The sequence below is a fragment of the Lepidochelys kempii genome, chromosome 5, assembly GCF_965140265.1.
Source record: "Lepidochelys kempii isolate rLepKem1 chromosome 5, rLepKem1.hap2, whole genome shotgun sequence".
Classification (NCBI taxonomy): Eukaryota; Metazoa; Chordata; order Testudines; family Cheloniidae; genus Lepidochelys; species Lepidochelys kempii.
Genome location: NC_133260.1, coordinates 4089071 through 4110372, shown reverse-complemented (window position 1 = coordinate 4110372; position 21302 = coordinate 4089071). Strand labels below are relative to the sequence as shown.

Here is a 21302-nt window from a genome sequence, read left to right as displayed (position 1 = left end):
TCTAGTCTGACCTTCCAGGCCACAGAACCTCAACCCCCACCCCTCCTGTAACAGATCCGTAACCTCTGGCTGAGTTACTGAATTCCGCAAATCATGATTTATAGATTTCAAGTGACAGAGAATCCACCATTTACACTAGTTTAAACTTGCAAGTGACCCATGCCCCATGCCGCAGAGGAAGGCAAAAAACCCCAGTGTCTCTCCCAATCTGACCTGGGGGAAAATTCCTTCCCAACCCCAAATATTGCAATCAGTTAGACCCTGAGCATGTGGGCGAGACCCACCAGCCAGACACCTGGGAAAGAATTCTCTGTAGTAACTCAGAGTCCTCCCATCGAGTGTCCCATCTCAGATTGGTCGTTGCAGATCATTGTTGTTAGCAGTCGCAGATCAGCCACATGCCATTGTAGGCAGTCCCATCATATTGTTGCCTCCATAAACTTATCAAGCTCAGTCTTGAAGCCAGTTAGATTTTTTGCCCCCACTGCTCCCCTTGGAAGGCTGTCACTCCTCTGATGGTTAGAAACCCTCACCTAATTTCAAGCCTAATCTTGTTGATTGCCAGTTTATATCCATTTGTTCTTGTGTCCACATTGGTGTTTAACTCCAATAACTTCTCTTCCTCCCTGATGTAGTTACAGAGAGCAATGATGTCTCCCCTCAGCCTTCGTTTGGTTAGGCTAAACAAGGCAAGCTCTTTGAGTCTCCTCTCATAAGGTAGGTTTTCCATTCCTTGGATCATCCCGGTAGCCTCTCTCTGCATCTGTTCCAGGTTGAATTCATCCTTCTTAAACACAGGAGACCAGAATTGCACACAGTATTCCAGATGAGATCTCCCCAGTGCCTTGTATAATGGTACTAACACTTCCCTGACTCTACTGGAAATACCTCGCCTGAAGTATCCTAGGACTGCATTAGCCTTTTTCACAGCTGCATCACAGTGGTGGCACATAGACCCGGGCGTATTGGTTGATAACAGGATGACTTTCTCCTCCTCTGTCACTTCCACTTGATATGTTCTGAGTTTATAGCTTATTATCCTATAGTTCTTACTCTTTAATTATCTCAGGCATCACGGGGAGAAAGAAATTTCTTAAAAACATACGGGCCCAAACCTTATGTTCTAATGCATGAAAACTCTCCCTGAAATCAACTGGAGTTTTACCTGAGTAATATCAGTTTGGATTTCAAGATCTGGCCCATGTGAATTTTAACTTGACAGCATCCCTTTGAGGTTTCAGAGTTTGAACAGTCTCGTAAGAAAAACTTAAAATCCACCCTGGTAAAAAAGCATTTCACATACACCCCAATCAAAAATGAAACACACCAGAAAACAGCAGAGAGTACTGGACATCTTCAGCAGAGCTGGGCAAAGGGTGGACGAAACCGACTTGTGATTTGTTTTGACCAGGCATGGGGTATTGTTACTTCTCCACAAACATTTGGGCAACTGTTTTTTGTGCATCAAAGCTTGGGGAGGGGCAACTTACTTGTGAGAACAGAGCTACCCATACGTGAATATGGAGATTTGTTCTGGACTCAGCCACCATCTCTATATCCATGGTTACTTGGTCGGAATGTGACAAGTTAAAACTGGATGTAAAGTCTGCTAGACAGCCAAACAATTTGGATTAGTTCCTCTCTCCCCATGAGTCAGGAAGGAACCAATATAGTTTAAACGTTGGGATCTGTGTGCGTGTAGCCAAATAGAATGATTTCCCTTAGGCAAAAGGAGGACAAGAGGAACATGCAAAATAAATATCTTTTAATGGCCTAGGCCTTCTTGCCTTTGAGGTCTCTCTGTTTAGAAGGGCTCCTTCTTTCAGAGCAATTCAACACATTGCTAGCACTGCTCCTGTTTCTAAAGGTTCGCTTCTCCAATCTGAGACTAGCTATCACTCCATGGGACTTTGGCGACCCAGAGCTCGACCAGTGGAATCTAACTAGTTAATACCCAATTCCCGAAAACCCAGAGGCCCAAATACATTTGTAAACACTATTGAGCGAACAACTGCAAATAATAAATGGATTTTAAAAATCGGGACTGGTTGGCAGACAATTCAGACAGAAAATGGGGCCAAATGCAGTGGATAAATTGCTCAGCGTGAGTAGTTTGACCAGCCATTATTCATAACTAATGCAGTCCTAGTAAATATAAAACAGAGGCCAAATCTGCCTGTATAGATCCAATGACCTCATCTGTTTTCATCCTAGTTATTGAAGAGAATGAGAGAAGAGCGCATGTCCTGCAGAGGATCCTTCTCTCCTCCCCCTTCAGCTTTCTTGTGGGGGTGCCACAGGGCTCTGTCTTTACTCCCCTCCTCTTCTTCCTCCACACCTTATCTCTGGGTAATCTCATCCACAAACACACATTCAGCTACCAGCTCTAGGCGGAGGTCTCTCAGATCCACCTCTCTGCTACAGACCTGTTTCTTTCAGCCCATCTAAAATCTTAGCCTGTCTCTCTGACAGCTCCTAGGCATGTCCAGCTGGCAGCTCAAACTCAACATGGCAAAAACAGAGCTATTTTCTTCCCCCCAAACCCTCCCTGATATTTCCTTTCTCCATCGCTATGGACAACACCCCAATCCTGCCTGGAGCTTGGGTGTCATCTCGAACTCGGACCCCTCTCTAGGTCCTTGCATCCAAGCTGTGTCGAAGTCTTACAGATTCTTTCTGCATTACATCGCTAAGATACAACTTTTCCTCTCCTCCCACGTGGCTAAAACTCTTGTCCAGGCTCCCATATCTTGTGTCTTGATTCCATCCAACATCCTTCAGTGTGGCCTTGACGAATGCAGTCTTGCCCCTTTCGTATGCATCCAGAAGGCTGCTGTGAAGGTCATTCTCCTAGCCTGTTGTTTTGACCATGTTACCCTCATCTCTGCAACCCTCCACTGGCTCCCTCTTCTCTGTTGTATCAAACATAAGCTCCGGGCCTTCACTTTCAAGGCCTTTCAAACAAGCCCCTTCGTGCATTCTCCCATGTTGCCCCTCACACTTGGGAGATGCTCCCCATAAACATCCACAAAACTAACTCATTAGCCACTGTCAAGACCCTCCTTGGAATTCTGCTTTCCTGTTATGCCCTCAGAAATGCCAGCAACAACTTGACAACAGACTGCTGGTGGGCTGAGACCACTGCCTATTGGGCTGACCAATATTATCTCATTGTTTCCGAGCCCTCCCCCATCTGTCTGTATCCAGCTGTAGTCTCTTGTCTTAGATGGTCAACTCTCTGGGGAAGGGACTGTCTTGTTCTGTGCTTGTACAGTGCCTAGTGCACTGGTTCGTGGTCCATGGCTCTGTTTGTACTGCGCCTAGCACCATGGGGGTCATGGTCCATGCCTGGGGCTCCTCGATACTTTGGTATTACAAATAATAAATGATAATATTTGAAAAAAATAGCACACAATCAACATCTCTTTCCAACATACACCCACGTGCACACACTATGGCATATACACAGACTCACTTCACGCCACCTCTCCCCCAGTCTCTCTGCATCCCCTTTCACCACTGAGGATGTGGGAGATGTATCTAACCGGGACACACTCTTTTCAGGTAATAAAAATGAGGCATTTTCAGAGACCGAGGGATCACATAAGACACATAAGAACGGCCATACTGGGTCAGACCAAAGGTCCATCTGGCCCAGTATCCTGTCTTCCGACAGTGGCCAGTGCCAGGTGCCCCAGAGGGAATGAACAGAACAGGGAATCATCAAGTGATCCATCCCCTGTTGCCCATTCCCAGCTTCTGCCAAACAGAGACTAGGGACACCATCCCTGCCCACCCTGGCTAATAGCAACCGATGGACCTATCCTCCCATGAACTTATCTAGTTTTTTTTTTAACCCTGGTATAGTCTTGGCCTTCACAACATCCTCTGGCAAGGAGTTCCACAGGTTGACGGTGTGTTGTGTGAAAAAATACTTCCTTTGGTTTGTTTTAAACCCACTGCCTATTAATTTAATTTGGTGACCCCTAATTCTTGTGTTATGAGTTACACTTCCTTATTTACTTTCTCCACGCCAGTCATGATTTTATAGACCTCTATCATATCCCTCCCTTAGTCATCTCTTTTCCAAGCTGAAAAGTCCCAGTCTATTTAATCTCTCCTCACAGGTCAGCTGTTCCATACCCCCAATCATTTTTGTTGCCCTTTTCTGTACCTTTTCCAATTCCAATAGATCTTTTTTCAGATGGGACGACCACACCTGCACGCAGTATTCAAGATCTGGGCATACCATGGATTTATATAGAGGCAAAAGAGGAGCTGCTGGAACAAACTGATAAATTAAAGAGTAACAAGTCATAAAACCAAGGGTTCTCCAGCAGCTTAAGCAGGAAATGACTGAAACTGCTAAAAAACTGCTAAAAACATCAAAATCAGCTGCCATGCTGGAGGACTGAAGGATACCTATGTGACACCAGGGACAGGCACGACATGCTAGCGGTAGGCACTAGAGTCTAGGTCAAACAGGAATGAATGCAGGAAAGTTCTCTGGTCTGTGTTCTGCAGGACGCCAGGCTAGAGGATCAGAATGGTCCCTCCTACCCTTGGAATCCGTGATTCCTGAGAATTACAGAGCAGCCCGTCATACTCCAGAAGAGGTGAATTGAAACGCGGCTCCTGGGGGTGGGGGAATGGGAAAAAAATTCAAGAACATTTTAGTCATTACACCCAGGGTTTTTTTCCCCTGGTCAAAATTTTTCAGTATTTCAGTATTTCGAAATAAAGGGGAAAAACTGGAAAACTTTTAATGAAATTATTTTCCCCATGTTTTTTAAAGCAGGTCTAGTTCCAAGCCGCTTCCATGGTTAGCTTCTATTTTAGCACCCCTAAAATTTGGGCTTAACCAAAGTAGTTGGTTCTGAGGATTGCCATCTTTATTCTAAACACAAAGGAGAATCTTTTTGTAAAGGGCACCGAAAATTTATTAAACTGTTTGTGAATTACAGGCCATTAAAAATTAACCTATTTTGAAACACTGGCTTTTCAAAACAAATACTGTTCTTTCATCAGTAATCTCAGAATATAGGCTAACCACACAGCCCTTTGGAAAGAGAAACATAATAATGATACCTATACACATTAACAGCAATATTGATCTAACTTCGGACGCAAGTCCACGTACATAAATAATTTTAGCATACATCAATACTGTTTTACACTCCATTAAGCAGCATTATTCTCAAGAAACAGAAATTATAAGTACTTTACCAAAGGATACCACTGTCAGTTGATAAATACAGTAATGATATTCCACATTTAAAAGCGCCCATTACAAGAACATATTTAGTTACCTAAAACAATTTAATGAAAATAATACATAAAATAAATCCGCGGGTTGTTATGTTGTGATGAAGTATGCATTGCTTTATTTGTGATAACAAAGGCTTTATTATCTGCGCCGTTTAAGATTTATAACACCACCTCGCTCTTTTCATTAGATCTCAAAGTGCTGCACAGTCTAGAATGTATTCTCCCTCACAACAACCATGTGAATTACTGAAGCATTATTATCCTCATTTTAGAGCTGAGGCATTGAGGCTAAGTGACTAGTCAAAGGCCGCATGGACAGGCTGTTGCAGAGAAGGGAATCGAGCCCGGCTGTCCCAAATCCTAGGCTAGTGAGGCAGCTTTCCTTCTAATCACCCTTTCATTGCTTTGAACAAGTTAAGATATTGCTGTCACACAGCAACTTTAGCTGACGTTTTTAACTAAGTGTTCTGGTTTTGGACTCAAGACAGAATGACAAAACACGAAGACGAGCAGGACTGAGAGGGCCAGCAGGGCTTCTGCAACGGAAACCTGCCTCTCTCACCTACTAGAATTTTTGTATGTGCCATCGACACAGTGAGTAGAGGAGAACCAGATGCCTAGTTTAGTTCAGGGGTTCTTCCCCTTCTTCCCCCTTCTCCCCCGCTATCAAAACTCCATGGCCCACCTGTGCCACAACAACTGTTTTCCTCCTTATAAAAGCCAGGGCTGGCAGTAAGGGGTAGGAAGCAGGGCAATTGTCCAGGCCCCATGCCCCGGGGGAACCACAAAGCTAAATTGCTCAGGTTTCGGCTTCAGCCCCGGGTGTTGGGGCTCAGGGCCCCGAGCTGCAGTCCTGTGCAGTGGGGCTTCAGCTTTTTGCCCTGGGCCCTCGTGAGTCTAAGGCCAGCTATGCTTGGCAGACCCCCTGAAACCTGCTCACGGCCCCCAAGGGGGCCCTGGACCCCTGGTTGAGAAGCTGGATTTTCCCAAAGGCTGTGACAAAGTCCCCCACAAAAGCCTATTAAGGAAACAAAATGGTCATGAGTTGAAGGGGAAGGTCTGTCACCAATTAGAAACAGGCTAGCAGGAGGAAAACAAAAAGTAGAAATAACGGGCCTGTTTTGTAAGTGGTGGAAGGTTAACAGCGAGGCATCGTAAAGTTTCAGACTAAGCTTATTAATGGTTAGAAAAGAGCTGAGCAGAGAAGAATATGATAGACTGCAAAGACCTTCCAAAAGGCCTAACAAAGTGAGACAATCAGGAAGCACAGTCACACATGAAATTCAGTGTTGACAAATACAAGGTAACGCACGTTGGAAAGAATATTTTGAACTAATCGTACACGTTGCTGGGTTCTAAATTAACCGTAGCCACGGAGTGAAAAGATCTGCCAGTCATTGTTCAGTATGCAGCAGCTGTCAAAACGGCAAACAAATATCAGGCTGTATCAAGGATGTGACAGAAAATAATACAAAAATATTCTAATAAAACAGTTATTTATCCAATGGTATTAACTGACTTGGAATACCATGTTCAGCTCTGCCCATTGTCTCTCTAAAGAGAGGGAGAGGAAGGGAGGATGTTCCGAGATGGGGAATGCAAATGATTAGCTACAGGGAAAGACTTTGATATGCATAGAGGTTGAAAAGGTTGAGATTTTAATTTGGAGAGGAGATGAATAAGCAGGAACGTGATGGAGAAATATAAAATTATCAGGTGCAGAAAGGTAAATCAAGTGCTCCCATATACCTGCTCATAACACACGAACAGAGGGACAGTCAATGAAATTGAAAGGCAACAAATTTAAAACTGCTACAAGAAATAGATATATTACAAAGTTCATGGTGATAGCCTGCGGAACTCATTGACACAAGGTATCGTGGAGAACCACAGCTTAGCTGGATTCAAAAAGGTTTAGACATTTACGTGACTAGTAAAAGCATCCAGTTACATTAGATATGTTAAAAGTTGATAAGGGACATAAAACCCAAAGCTTCAGAGTATAAAGCAGAAACTAATTGATGCGACGACACAACATCTATAGGCAGATTATTCCATAATTGTCCATTAATAATAAACAACAATATCATCTAGCTCTTATATAGCTCTTTTCACCTGTGGATCTCAACATGCTTTACCAAGCAGAGTAGTATCATTATCCTCATTTTACAGATGGGAAACTGAGGCACAGAGAGGGCAGGTGACTTGCCCAAGGTCACCCAGCAGACCAGTCACAGAGCAGGGAATATAACCAGGTCTCCTGAGTCCCTGTCTAGTGCTCAATCCACTAGCCTGCACTTCTGTGCAAAGTAGCTGGTGCTGGCCCCTGTCTGGGACCAGATACTGGGCTAGCTAGGCCATGGCTCTGCTCTGATAGGACAGTTCCTATATCCTCAGATGAACACACGTACACAGTGTTCTAGGAACTGCCAGACTGGGTCAGATCCCAGGTTCACGTAGTCCGGTGTCAGGATGCTTGAGAGGAAGGTGCCAGAAAAGGTGCAGGAGGAAATTAAGGGGTAACCTGCCCCCAGGGAAAGCTGCCCCCAGCTCACCATCAGTGCGAGGTCGCTCAGCTCATGCTCTGAAGCAGAAGGGTTTATGTATTAGCCAGGATGGGTAAGGAATGGTGTCCCTAGCCTCTGTTGTCAGAGGGTGGAGATGGATGGCAGGAGAGAGATCACTAAATCGTTACCTGCTAGGTTCACTCCCTCTGGGACACCTGGCATTGGCCACTGTCGGAAGACAGGATAGTGGGCTGGATGGACCTTTGGTCTGACCCAGTGTGGCCGTTCTTATGTTTCCTGCGAACCTCTTGGCTATTTTTTAGTATTTACTATAACACCACTGGATGGTTTTAGTTATAGCCCCGTCTAATCCCTTTTATCTCAAACACAATCTACAAATCCTTAATCCAGGCTTGATACCGCCTGCAGCATGTTCCTTCTTCCACCAGTCACTCTACAAACACTAATTCATCTTCACAACAGCCCTGTGGGAGGGACGCCACTGTTATGAGCACAGCTATACAGACACGGGAAACCAAGGCAGGGAGATTAAGGCCAACATTTACGTAAGGTAACCACTACTTTCCACTTTATGCATCCGATGAACTGAGCTGTAGCTCACGAAAGCTTATGCTCAAATAAATTGGTTAGTCTCTAAGGTGCCACAAGTCCTCCTTTTCTTTTTGCGAATACAGACTGACATGGCTGCTACTCTGACACACTACTTTCGTGTGCTTCGATTTGGGACCAGTACCGGCCCGACCCACAACTGGGGTCAATGGGATGCTCTTACGCCCCTGACAATGGGGTCCAGGGCACCTCGAAGTTGGATTCTGAAAAATGGAGCCCCCCGCAACGAAAACATGGGTCTGACGTGACTGATGGGTCAGTGCAAAAAGAGAGTCCTCTGACGGACAGGTTAAACTCTGACACTGAAAGGTCCCAGCGCCATGTTGCTGAGATGCAGTGTTATGGATGCCACCCAGGCATCGAAAAGCCCCATCGGGAATCATATTCTTTCCATCTCCAGCATTGCCCTAACTGCCCTGCCCCTGCCCCGCCCCCCTTGCATTTCACTCTGCCTTTTTCCAGGGCCTGGTGATTTCCTAGCTGATGAACGCATTAGAACGCATTACCACCTCGTTCTGCAACACCTCGCAGCCGCTCACATTTCAGGCAGGGCGACAAAAAGATGAAGTATGAAAATCCCTTTCCTTTCCAACCCGGTCGTCCCGGCGTCGCACGAGCTGCTCAGACAAAAGGGCTGGGAAACTGCACAGGCTGAACACGAGCATCTGAATCAAACTCACACCATATGCAGGTGGCGGGGAAAGAGAGCTCCCTTCCCCCATTCCAGACCTCTCTACCTCCCCGCTGCAAACTCTCCCTCTGCAAGCTAATGCACGGCCAAAGGCCAGCCTGTCTGCATTGAGAGAGGATCTTTCTCTGTCCGCTCTGCGTAGCCCGATATCGTCTTTGATCATGGGATGCCACTGGAGAGAGACAAATACTGATAGGGTAGCACAAGGGATCGGGTACTGCCCATTTACACTGGGTGGGCTTGAGGAGCACCAGGAAGGGCAGCACCAAACTCCAGCCATGGATTTACCTGTCCCAGTTGCACAGAAGGGGGGTGGGGAGTCAGTCTTCTGAAAGGGACTGCAAGAGGGACTCAAATTTTGCACCCACAGCCACCAGCGATTGGCCGTAAATGTCCGACTGCCCCATTGGACCCAGAGCATCTGAATTCTAGCATTCCCACCCAGGTGACAGCACCGGAGGCTGGGTACCTGCGACTGACCCAAGGAGCAAAAAGAAGGCCGGATCCAGCAAACCTTACTCATGTAAACAGTCTTTATCCACATGTGGAGTCACATTGACATCAGTGGGTCTGCTCCCTGGAGAAGGGTTTGCAGGATCTGGCCTATGAAGCCCTAGGAGCAGTCAGACACCCGTAATGATAATTCTTGGTCTGCTCAGCACCAGGTACTGTAAATACCAGCTTAGAGGTTCAGCTTGTCCCCAGGCAGGCTTGGAAATGTATTCTGGCAATGCATACCCCCTCAAACTTCCCCCACTCTAGAAGCTACAATATAAAGAGAGGGCTTTGTAATTCCCTCTCAAGTTAAACAGGCCAAACTTTAGCCCCTTACGCAGGGCCTGTCTTGGTGGCGTGGGTGTATGTACCTGTGAAACCATGGCTCCGTTTTGTTCTGTGTTGATGCAGCATGCTTAAAAAAAAAAAAGACAGACAGACACAGACACATACATACCGCGCCCTCTCCTGAAGACTTTATTTTTGTTCTTTCTTCTTGCTGTGTCCCTCACTTTAAAGCATCAGATCACAAAGGCCAGGCTGAAGCGCATGAGTGCTGGGGATAAAGCATTCTGGCTCAAGGGGATCCGGCTTTGCAATAATCTTCCAGAGGCGATCTGGGGAATCCAGAGTCTGACCATCCGTAGGAGACGTTGCAGAACCTCTCTCCTTGAGCAGGTCTTCCCACCGTGACACTCACAATTCAAACACCCTTTTTATTCTCCTCCCCCGCCCCCCAAAAACCCCTATCCCAAGCAGAGTGCTGACCCCAAAAAGGGAGAACAGAGACTCCACGGAATCCACTGTAGACTTCACTATTACTATTGATTTTACATGGAAGGATAGAGAGAGAGAGATCTCATATTTAGAAATCTTGAAACTCATCCATCTGTAAGTACAGTGACTCTGGATAATGAAAAAGCTCCTCCGAAGGTGCTGAGCTCAGCAGATTTCTCTATAAATGATTCCTATTAGAGTCAAAATGGCATTGCCAGTGCCTATTAGACAGTCGAAGCCTGACATAAAAGAGGCATTAAAGAAAAACATATGTTCCTGCCACCCATCTTTATAGAGTAGTGAGGAACTCAGATGGGCTTTAATGGAACCACCATCTATCACTGACCCAGCCTAATGCCCACACCCCTCACAAACCATTGCAAACAACAGGTCTCCTCCTCGGCTGAAACCAGGGACACATCAAAGGCTTCGGAAAGGCCGGTGGTCAGATATCAAAATAATTGGCGCCTTAGGATCTAAGGTTCTTCTATGGACCTCATTGCTGTAGGGTCTGAGTGCCAAACAAATATCGGCTGCGCCTTCAGAGCAGCCCTGGGAAGTAGGGATGCATTCATATCCCCATTTTACAGAGGGGAAACTGAGGCACGGTGAGGTTCAGTCTGTGTGCAAAGTCAGGCTCAAACCCAGATCTCCCGAAATACCGGAGATAGATAGGGAACAACCTCAGCATTCAGCTGCACCTTCTTTTCCCACTACAGACAGCACAGATAAGTCCCTCTGCATTCTTCACCTGCAATCACATCCTCATATGGGAGCCAGGCCCTCTCTGTGTCCATCACCCTCCCTCCCAGGGGCACCGTGCGCATGTCCCCTCCCCAAACGCCCTCAGTTCTCCACCATCCTGGCGTCATCTGCCTCCGCCATTATATCGTATCTATAACATTACACACAAAACACTATGCTAGATGAACGTTAAGGTGGCAAAGCTAATCACCCGGATGTCAGGAAATGCCGGAATTAAGACTTGCTTGGGCAAACTTAATTCAGCCACCTTGTGCGCAAGCATGAGGATACAGGCTTTAATTCCACAATCATGCATTGTTTTTTCCACAGGACCCCTGTCTCATTCAGGGCACAGGATGCACCTGCTCTGGGGAGGAATCCGGGCTGTGCAGTGAAGGAGGCCGCAGAGGCTGGAAGGGGTGGAGTGAATGCAGCAGGGGAGGGCAGGAAGAGAAAGGATGGACTCCTGGCTCAGGCAGTTGAAGGCAACCCTGGAGAACTGCATTCCAACCCCACTTCTGCTCCCTACCCACCTTCCACCAAAACTGCCTCCCGGGCCCAGTCTTCCTGTTCCAATCTACTTCCTCCACTCCAGCCTGGCTCCTGGCTCCTCTGCATTTGAGTCAGGCAGCTTCCTCCTCCATGCTGCCTGGGTGCCAGCCTGGGAGGCATTGATAACCCAGAAGAGACAGGCTCCCTACTTTGTTAATTGCAGGGCACAGCCTGCTCAGCCTTGGCACCCACCAGTTGGAGGATGCCCAGTCACTCTGTGGGGAGAGGGGAGTAGTGCGTGGGCCAGCTGGTTGATGTGGGAGCTATGAAGCGCTGGAGCATGCTCAGGCTGACAATCTTGGGAGAACCTAGCTTTCAAACTCTAATAAGCCTCTTCTGAGCATGTGCAAACTCAGATTTTTAAAGGTTCACGACGGGGGCAAAGTTCACGGGAACAGGAAAAGGCACATCATGGGCACTGGGGTGACTCCCCTGCTCAATTTTAAGTCCCCGATCCAAAGCATGGGGGTGCTGGAGGTCCTCAACAAAACACTGGTTCAAAAATATATATATATATTTTTTAATAAGGGCCAAACCCTAAACTTTTCTGTACTCTCGTTGCTGGAAATGGCTGAACAGTCTGAGCTCAAACTTTCCAGAAAAATTCAGCCTGAAACAGGCACTCGGCATGGTAAAATTTAGCCTCAATAGTTATTGACAAAATTATAAGCAACTGGAAACAGGGTCTTATCATGGGAAGTGTCAGGCAACCTTAACAATAGGTAATGCTACCAGATCCACCCAGAATATTGGGAAGGGAGGAGAGGCCAGGGTACACATGAGGCAAAATTATTGGGTGGAGATCTTTGTATATTCTGCTCTCCCATACATTTCTGATCTCTCTTCCTTTCTCCTGGAGAGCTGCTATCATTTCTCTTTGTATCAGTCACCTAATGCAGGCCTTGAGCCTGCAATCTGAGCCGCATGGCTCTTGCACCCAAAGGGAGACGCACAGAAGTGCACCCGTGCAGGACCAGCTGCAGGATTGGGGCCGCAGACTGTACAGCTCTTTGCTGTGCGGACTTGGTCTTCTTACACATCTGCAAAACATCGTGACAAAGCTACGGTGCTATTTGGAAAAAATAGCTGGTGTAAATCAGCATGGATTTCAGTGGAGCTGCATCCATCGCACAAGCTGCAACGCTGGCCCATTGGCTCCAGGGAGCCTGATTAATACCAGCTGGGGATCCGGCCCATTGACTCCAAGGGAGCTCTGCCAATTTACACCACCGGAGAATATGTCCTAATAATTAGTAACAACATAAGGTAACAGATCAGTGACAGGATCAATACAGATTCTGTATAAAAAATAAAAGAAAAACAAACTTTTCACACAGCAGCAGTCTAGACACCATGGAGAGTGCCAGGAATGACTGGAGAGACTCTATTCCTCTGTGAACACTCCAGCTGGAATACGAGGTGGGGCCAGGACTGTGAGCCTCCTCCCGCATTGAGAGGCCCCTCCCCTTCTGAGCAAACACCACAGGTGTGCCGAGCGTGATCCGGTGTGAACACCTCGTCCCAAAAGTTTAAACTCTGAGGTTTCCACCTTAACCGTGGAAATATTTAATTTCGTGCTGGAGCCGCACCGGTTTTGCGAAGGGAAGAGACAAGAAGCCAGCTGTTTTCAAACAAACCCTGAATGCACCTGCAGTGCCAGCCCCCCCCGGGGCCCTCCGCTCAGCTCTTTCGCCGCCTGAGAACGGCTTTCACGTCGGCGAGGAGGCTTGGTTTCAAGCCTGAGAGTCGCTTGACTGACGACCCTTCTGACCAGCAGCACAGACCCTTTCCATCCTGCTGCTAAAATGAAAGGTTTCTTTGTTCAGACACATCAGTGACTTCCACTGCGCTGCAGAAACATCTACCGCCAGGGACGGGAAACAAGGCGGCAGCTGTCTGCAGAGCACCGGGTACCCTGTGCGGAGCAAGGAGAGGAGGAGTGTGAGAGGAGGGAGAGATGGAGTGAAGGAGAGAGACGAAAGGAGGAAGATGGGGAGGGACTAGGAGACCATGAGGGAGGAAGAGAGGTAGAATGAGAGGGAGGGAGAATGAACGGGAGTGAAAAGGGAAGATGGGGCTCGAGGGAGGAGGAAACGCACAGAGGACACGTCCCTACTGGTTCAGAACAGGTTTGGCACACGCCCGCAAAGCAGCCCTGACCAAAGAGATGGACATGAAGGGGGCCGGGAGGAAGAGGCAGGGGAGGCTGCAATAGACAAAGGAAGGTCGGAAAGTTGAGACTCCCTAGGTCTGTGATGAAAAATTAAAGGATGCTCAGCCCTCGGCCGATGGGGGGAGAGCAACCCGCTCCAGTGTCCCGGCTCACATCAGCCCTTTATGTACCAGGGTGCCCTGGGGTGGAGAGGAGTTTGAGTCAGACCCTTACAGAGACGCTAGACACAACATGCTTACGTCTTGGAGGAGGCCCTGTACCAACCCTCTGGCCCACGGAGGAGGGATTAGAACAGGGGAGAGCTAGGATGACATCCCACCTCGCCCCCTCCAGACCCATCCACACACAAACATCCCCAGCAGGCCCGGCGTGGGAGCACAGCCAACTCACTTTGCACTGGAGCCAACCCAAGGAGCCAGTCTACAGGGAACCAGGCCCCATCCCGGCGCGGGATGAAGGGAAGTCTGTCGCTGGAAACAGGGCTGCTTGGGGGCACTAAGCCAAACCCGCTGGGGTCCTCGCTGCTTTCTGACTCGGATGAGATCCCACCATAGCCAGGAGGGGAGTCACAGCTGAGCCGGTGGCCCCCTCACTCCCCCCACCCACGCACCGCCCGGGAGCCGAACGTGTGCGTTAGCGGGGTCGTGTGCTGTTCGCACTTGGGCTGGCGCTGTCAAAGCAGCATCCCAGAGAGACAGCCAGGAGGGGGGAGAGGGGACCCACTGCCAAACCTCGGCTCTTCATAATAAAACAACATGGCCAAACAATTGCTCAATCCGGGGTCAGGCCGGTCCCAGCTTGTGGGGAAGGAGCGGAGGGGGGCACTGCGTTCAACCCCCACAGTAACGGGGGGAGGGGGGGCAGCTGCTCTGATCCACGCAGAAGCCCCCTGCTTGGAGCACCCCCTCTGCTGGGGGCACTGGCGGGGGGAGATCCCTGCTCACAGCAGCCGGTGGGTTACTTATAATCACTTGCAGTGCCGCCCCATTGTGCGGGGAGAGCCAGGCCCCTTCTCACGGAGCGGGACCAACTTTGGGGTCAGGGCAAGGAATGGACTCCAGTTCCCAGACGCATCCACGACTCATTCCAGCCCCTGTTCTTCGAAAGCTGCTGGAACAGAGCCGCGCATTTCCAAGATTGGGGGAGCAGGGAGGGGTTTTCATTCCCTTCCTCCACCCCCCCACCCCCCCCTGCACTCCACATTTTTTGGGGGGAGGGGAGAACACAAGCTGAGGTTTTGGGGGTGGGGGGGGTGAGCTCTGGAAAAGCGAGCACGGCGGGTAGCTGGGAGGCAGTGAACTCGGCCGCTGACCTGAGAGGAGGCGACGCAGGGGGAAGGATTCCAGAGGCTTTTGGCAGCGTGCGGCGCTCAGCGCACGCTCGATGGCTCCTTTGGGTGCCGAAAAGAGGCTCAGCGCATGAGCTCAGCGTGCAAGGCATTACGGAGTCACGTGGGCGTGCGGGGCCCCCCTGCGGACACAGGCAGCGGGGCTGGAATGTCTGGGGCGGGCGCACGACCCGCACTCTCTGTACGTGCACAAGCTCCGTGCGCAGATCTCCTTGCGCATGCAGGCGTGCTTGGGGCTGCCGCTCACGAAAGCTCACGCTCCAATAAACTGGTTAGTCTCTAAGGTGCCACCAGTCCTCCTGTTCCTTTTGCGGATACAGACTGACACGGCTGCTCCTCTGAAACCTGACACACAGTGATGTGCTCACTGCATGCGTCCGGGTCTGAAGGCGTGTGTGTGTACACACCCACACAGAGGCCTTCCCTCTGCGTGTCTCCACATGGGTGCACGTACGTCTGTGTGTCCGAAGATTCTGCGTGTCAGGGCGTGCATCTGGGTCTGTCTGTCTGGGTCTCCTGCGTCCGTCTCTTTGCACATGCACGTGCCCCTGTGCAGATCCGCCCATGTGTGCGCGACTCTACCTGCGGGACGTGACTGACGTTAGGACACAAAAGCTGCTCCCCTGTTGGATGACACGGCCGTGACGTTTTCTCACAAACAATTTCTGATTGTTAAACCAGGATTCAGCGGGAGGAATGGAAAGTGGATTAACAATCCACCCCCCCCCCCTTCCGGCTGCTGTCACTAGCCCAGGCCTTTTTGCCAAACCCAGCCGCCGCCAGAGGGAAGAGTTGGAGGATTAACCCCTCAAGCGCCGTGCTCGGGGCAGGTGCTGCAGTGGGAATGAAAAGCTCCACCGAGCAGGATGGGAAGTGTCTGTGACCCTGGGGGGAAGACTGAGATTTGGAGAGGAACCCGGGGGACAGCAGCTTCGCCACAAGGTTTCGATCCATCAGCTGCAGCTGTGAGAGTGACTTTTCGGAGATTCACAAAAGCTGCTCCCTGCTCCGAGGCCACTACAATCTGTGTAGAGATACAACAGAGAGTTTATCTCCCCCTATGGGCAGAAGGCGGATTTCGGTGACTTTTACCCACTGCCCCAAAGCAAAAACCTGCCACTTTCCCCAGAGGAAGTTGCCTTTAGTTCCCCTAATAAAACCCCATGGAGCTGGGGACAAGGAGAGGGGATTGCTCCCCTTATTGGCTGCTAAGAATTCCACCCCTCTTCCTTGCCCCCCATTACAGCTCTGCACAATCTATGTGCTAGGCGGAGCTGACTGGGTGAACGGAGGGGAGAAAAGAAAACCTTCACGTCAGAGGGAGACAGATGTTAGAGATGGGAGAGCCCACGCAGCTCCCAACAATGCATTTTCTGCGTAGGGCCCCGGAGGCGGGGGGGCCTTTTACTCCATGCAAACAATCTGCCCTTAAGGGATAGAGCCAGATCTCCAGCGTAATTGCATCCTTTAGCCCATGGGGCCACCCTGACCCATTCTCCCTCTGCCTGCCAGCTCCTAGCTTGAATACAATGAAATGTGACTTAAATGAAAGCACTGTAGTGGTCTTACTCCCTGGATCCCACCCTGCTATCTAATCAGTTGGGAAACAGCAGTAACCCCTCTGAATGGAGATGGAGAGCTTTGCTCCTACTGGGACAGGTCATCACTGCTACCCGAGCTTCCTTGCCTTCTCCTCTACTCCGCCCAGCATGGGGAGGAGAAAAGGTCCGTGGCTTCAACAGAGATGCATAGCAGCTCTCCTGGCTGGGGAAGAGTGGGGAAGTGGATGGTGTCCTGTCTCTGTCCGAAGAGGGAAGGAGAAGTCTGTGGGTAAGCCGTGCTGTCTGGTGAGCTGAAGGGAGGGACCAGCCGGCCTTGCTGCACCCACCTGGGGAATTGAGCCATCTCCCTCCTGATGTTCCTTCTTTATTGTGAAATGATTTTGTGCCAGACACATTTCACTAACCGGCGTGTTGCACTTCTGTGCAAAACTGCCCCACTCTGTAGAGAGGGACCAATCCCTCCGTGATCATTTCTACCCCAATCCCTCCGTCCCATGAGCGTATTTCCATCATGCCCATGCACTGCTATCCTCCAGCACACGCGCGCACAGATGCAGACATACACACACACAGAGTCTGTCCAGAGTTCAAGGCTGCAACATTCTAAGAGGGAGGTGGAGGCCGGGTTGCTGGCATGAATGGATGCCAGGTTCTGCAACAAAGGAAAGATCAGGTGTGAATTTCACCAGCGATACCATGCCTTTGTGGCAAAGGGGAACAAGGACTGTTTGTGCTGCTGACAGAGGAGTACAGAGTCCTATGCAGTCCTCCCCCACAGCACAAAAATTCAGGAAGCATCAATTGTCTCCTCTGACTTAAGCGTCATGTATTATTTACCAGGTGCCTCTCAACTCAGTAATATCTGTCCATCTCCCTGGAGCACTTCTGGAAAACAAATGCCTAGTAAGCACCTGTGCAGGACCCAAGGGTCTGGGAGCATGCACCAGTGCACCAGGATGCAGCTAGCCTCTGGGAGCCAGGAAGCCCCTGGGCCTCTCCCGCAAACTCCCTTAATGTCCAGGACACAAACATCCCAGCTTTAGCTTAAAATGAAACAGGCCCTAGCCCTTTGCTCCAGCAAAGAGAGCCTGGAGGACTCAGAGCAACCAGCTTCCTCGTAGTACCAACCCTACATCACCCAGGCCTGGCCTTGGGGAACTGCATACCCCACAGCTGCTGATGCCTTGCTATTCTGCCGACTCCCTGGCTGGGGGTGATGATGGTGGACAGGAGGAGAGGGGGGCTGAGTTTGTTTTGCCGGCCCATTAACAAGGCTCAGGCCGGTTCTGCAGGTGAGCGCATGCCCTGGCCTGTGTGAGGGGACATCTTTCTGTGCTCGGGCAGTGACTGCCAGTCGCTCAAACCGCGGTTTGAAACCAGGATTTTAATACCGAAGCGGACTCCCCGCCCACCGGAGCCGCAAGAACAGCCCCACTAGTTGGTGCCAGCTGCAGAGAGCTGCCCTCCCAAGATCTGTCACAGGCTTCACAAGCCCACACACCTGGGTGTATCTGCCAGCACGGGGGATGGGGGGGGTGTCTCTAAGTGTCTGCAGGGGCGATCAAACACACTGGATGTGGCTCTCTGGGTGTCTGCTGCTGCTTCTTCTGCGGGCAGACTTCACTCTGGGGGATGGGAAGGCTTCAGCTCCAAGCTACGCCACAGCCTGCATGTAGGCAATTTGCAATTAACTTCTTTTGACGCGGCAAGGAGACAAATGACTGTAATTTACAAATAGACTTTATCTTCAAACGAACGCCTTAACCGACGCCGATTGATTTCTGCTCCCCCTTTGGAGAACTTCCTGCAATTAAATTGTCACATCCCTAATACCCATGTAAAAACGAGCCAGATACTGCATTTCGATCAGCACCTCCCCGGGCAGGGAGCACAAAACCCATTTGCCAAGTTCTCTTTTGCTCTCGAGTTCGGCAAGAGATCAAATTCAGCTAACCGCTAGAAAGTGGAGCTTTTATCTGCCTCTCTGGGGCTGCCAGCCAAGTCGCACAGACAGCTCAAACTATGCCAACCCTGTCCTGGCTTGTCTCTGATGGACCCAACTCATCTGGGAGCTGGGCCTTGCAAGCCAGCATCTCGGCTCAGGGCACATGCACAGAGCCCAGCAAAACAGAGGGCTCCCGGATGAGCAGCTCAGCTGGGAGCCCTGGAGAGAGAGTGAGTTTCTTTTTTTTAATCTGGTCTCAGGGCTTAAGCCAGCAGCAAGACAGACAAACCTCTTTGGGACAAACCTCTTTGGGTTTGCTTTGGGACAAACCTCTGCTGAACTCCACCATGGGCACAGGGACTAGGAGTGTGGGGGGTGCTACAGCACCCCCAGTTTTTGTGCAGGGTCCTGCCTGTCAGCCCACACTCAGGGTCCGGCCCCGCACCTGGGGTCCTGACTCTCGGCTGCAGGACCCGGGCCCAGGGCTCTGCTCCCAGCCCCATACACAGGGCCCTGGCTGCAGGAAACGCACCCGGGGCTCTGTTCCTGGCCCCGCACCCGGGGCTCTTTTCCCAGCCCTGGATGCGGGGTCCCAGCTTTGGCCCCTTATCCCTGTCCACACGCACCCCCACCCAGCCACAGCCCTGCTCCTAGCCCCAGCTCTGGGGGCTGGGGGGTCACAGACTGGAGTAAGGGGGGGTGAGGTAAAAAGTTTGGGATGGGGACCATTGGCTTTCAGCATCCCCCCTGTAAAAATGTTCCAGCACCACGGCGCTCCACAGGGGGTTATGAAGATCTGACCTGCTCTGGTACCAAGCATCCGCAGTAGGGATTAGCGCGGGTCCAGGGACACGAGGGCGGTAGTATAGATGGGCCCTCAGCCTCTTGCCACCTCCCTGTGGTCTGTTCTCCCGGTGACCAACTGGGGACAGTTCACGCATTTAAACAAATCCCAGCTCACAGTGAAACTCTGCAGGCCTGGCCTCCAGCTTCCAGCTAAAACTCCATCCACAGAGGGACAGAGACCCGAGGGGCCTACGCTCTTAGCCCTGGCAGTACTGCCATCTTGGATCCGATATCTGAACCTCTCGCGGGAGACCTAAGCTATTTAGAGTGGGGAGGCTCTCTGTAGGAGCAGATGAGGTGGGAATTGCTTTTCCCTCCCAGGGCCAATTATGCTTCATCTTTTAATAGCTGGGATGCTATCATCACCATGGCTCCAACTCATTTTCCCTCCCCCCAGCTCAGCGCTAACGATGCTGTGGCAGAAGCACAGACTCAGAGACTGAGTGGCCCAAGGCAGCGCTGCGTCAGCCACCGGCCAAGACGGGATTGTTCCCTGCATTGTATTTTCCAGTGATTGGCCCAGATTCTCCCCCCGCCCTTTCCCCCCACACACCCCAGGCACATAGCGATTAATTCTACTGTGGGTTCTGCCAGGGCGAATCCGGAGTGACTCCTCAGAAGACACCTTGCGGTTTATACCCTGGGGTTGCTAACAGCCAATGGGCCAGATGCTGCGACCCTAAATCATGCGAAGTAGCACGTTTGACTTCAGTGCAACGCCTCACATGAATAAGGCACCAGAGGACTGGAAAAGGGCAAATGTAATGCCAGTCTATAACAAAGGGAAATAAGGACAATTTGGGGAATTACAGACCAGGCAGCTTAACTTCTGTACCCGGAAAGATAACAGAGCAAATAATTAAGCAATCAATTTACAAACACGTAGAAGATCATAAGCTGATAAGTAACAGTCAACTTGGATTTGTCAAGAATAAATCATGTCAAACCAACACATTAGCTTTCCTTGACAAGGTAACAAGCCTTGTGGAAGGGGGAAGCAGTAAATGTGGTACATCTTGACTTTAGTAAGACTTTTGATACTGTCTCCCATGACCATCTCATAAACAAACCAGGGAAACACAACCTAGATGGAGCTACAATAAGGTGGGTGCATAACTGGTTGAAAAGCCATTGTCAGAGAGAGTAGTTATCAGTGATTTACAGTCAAGCTGGAAAGGCATAACGAGTGGGGTCCTGCAGAGATCAGTTCTTGGTCCGGTTCTGTTCAATATCTTCATCAATGATTTAGACAATGGCACAGAGTACATTTATAAAGTTTGCGGATGATACCAAGCTGGGAGGGGTTGCACGTGCTTTGGAGGATAGGATTAAAATTTGATTAAAATCAAAACGATCTGGACAACTGGAGAAATGGTCTGAAGTAAATAGGATGCAATTCAATAAGGACAAATGCAAAGTACTCCACTTAGGAAGGACTGCACATACACAAAATGGGAAATGACTGCCTAGGAAGGAGTCCTGCGGAAAGGGATCTGGGGATCATAGTGGACCACAAGCTAAATATGAGTCAACAATGTAACTGTTGTAAAAGAAAGTGAACATCCTTCTGGGATGTATTAGCAGGAGTGTTGTAAGCAAGACACGAGAAGTAATTCTTCTGCTCTACTCTGCGCTGATTAGGCCTCAACTGGAGTATTGTGTCCAGTTCTGGGCACCACATTTCAGGAAAGATGTGGACAAATTGGAGACAGTCCAGAGAAGAGCAACAAAAATGATGAAAGGTGTAGAAAACATGATCTATGA

The 21302-nt window shown here is 49.9% G+C and overlaps 1 protein-coding gene across 5 annotated transcripts in view; it reads right to left on the bottom strand.

The window, feature by feature from the left end:
* Window positions 1–21302, bottom strand: part of CNTFR (ciliary neurotrophic factor receptor) — a 460255-nt gene that overhangs the window by 310703 nt on the left and 128250 nt on the right. The gene's annotated exons all lie outside the window — the stretch shown is intronic.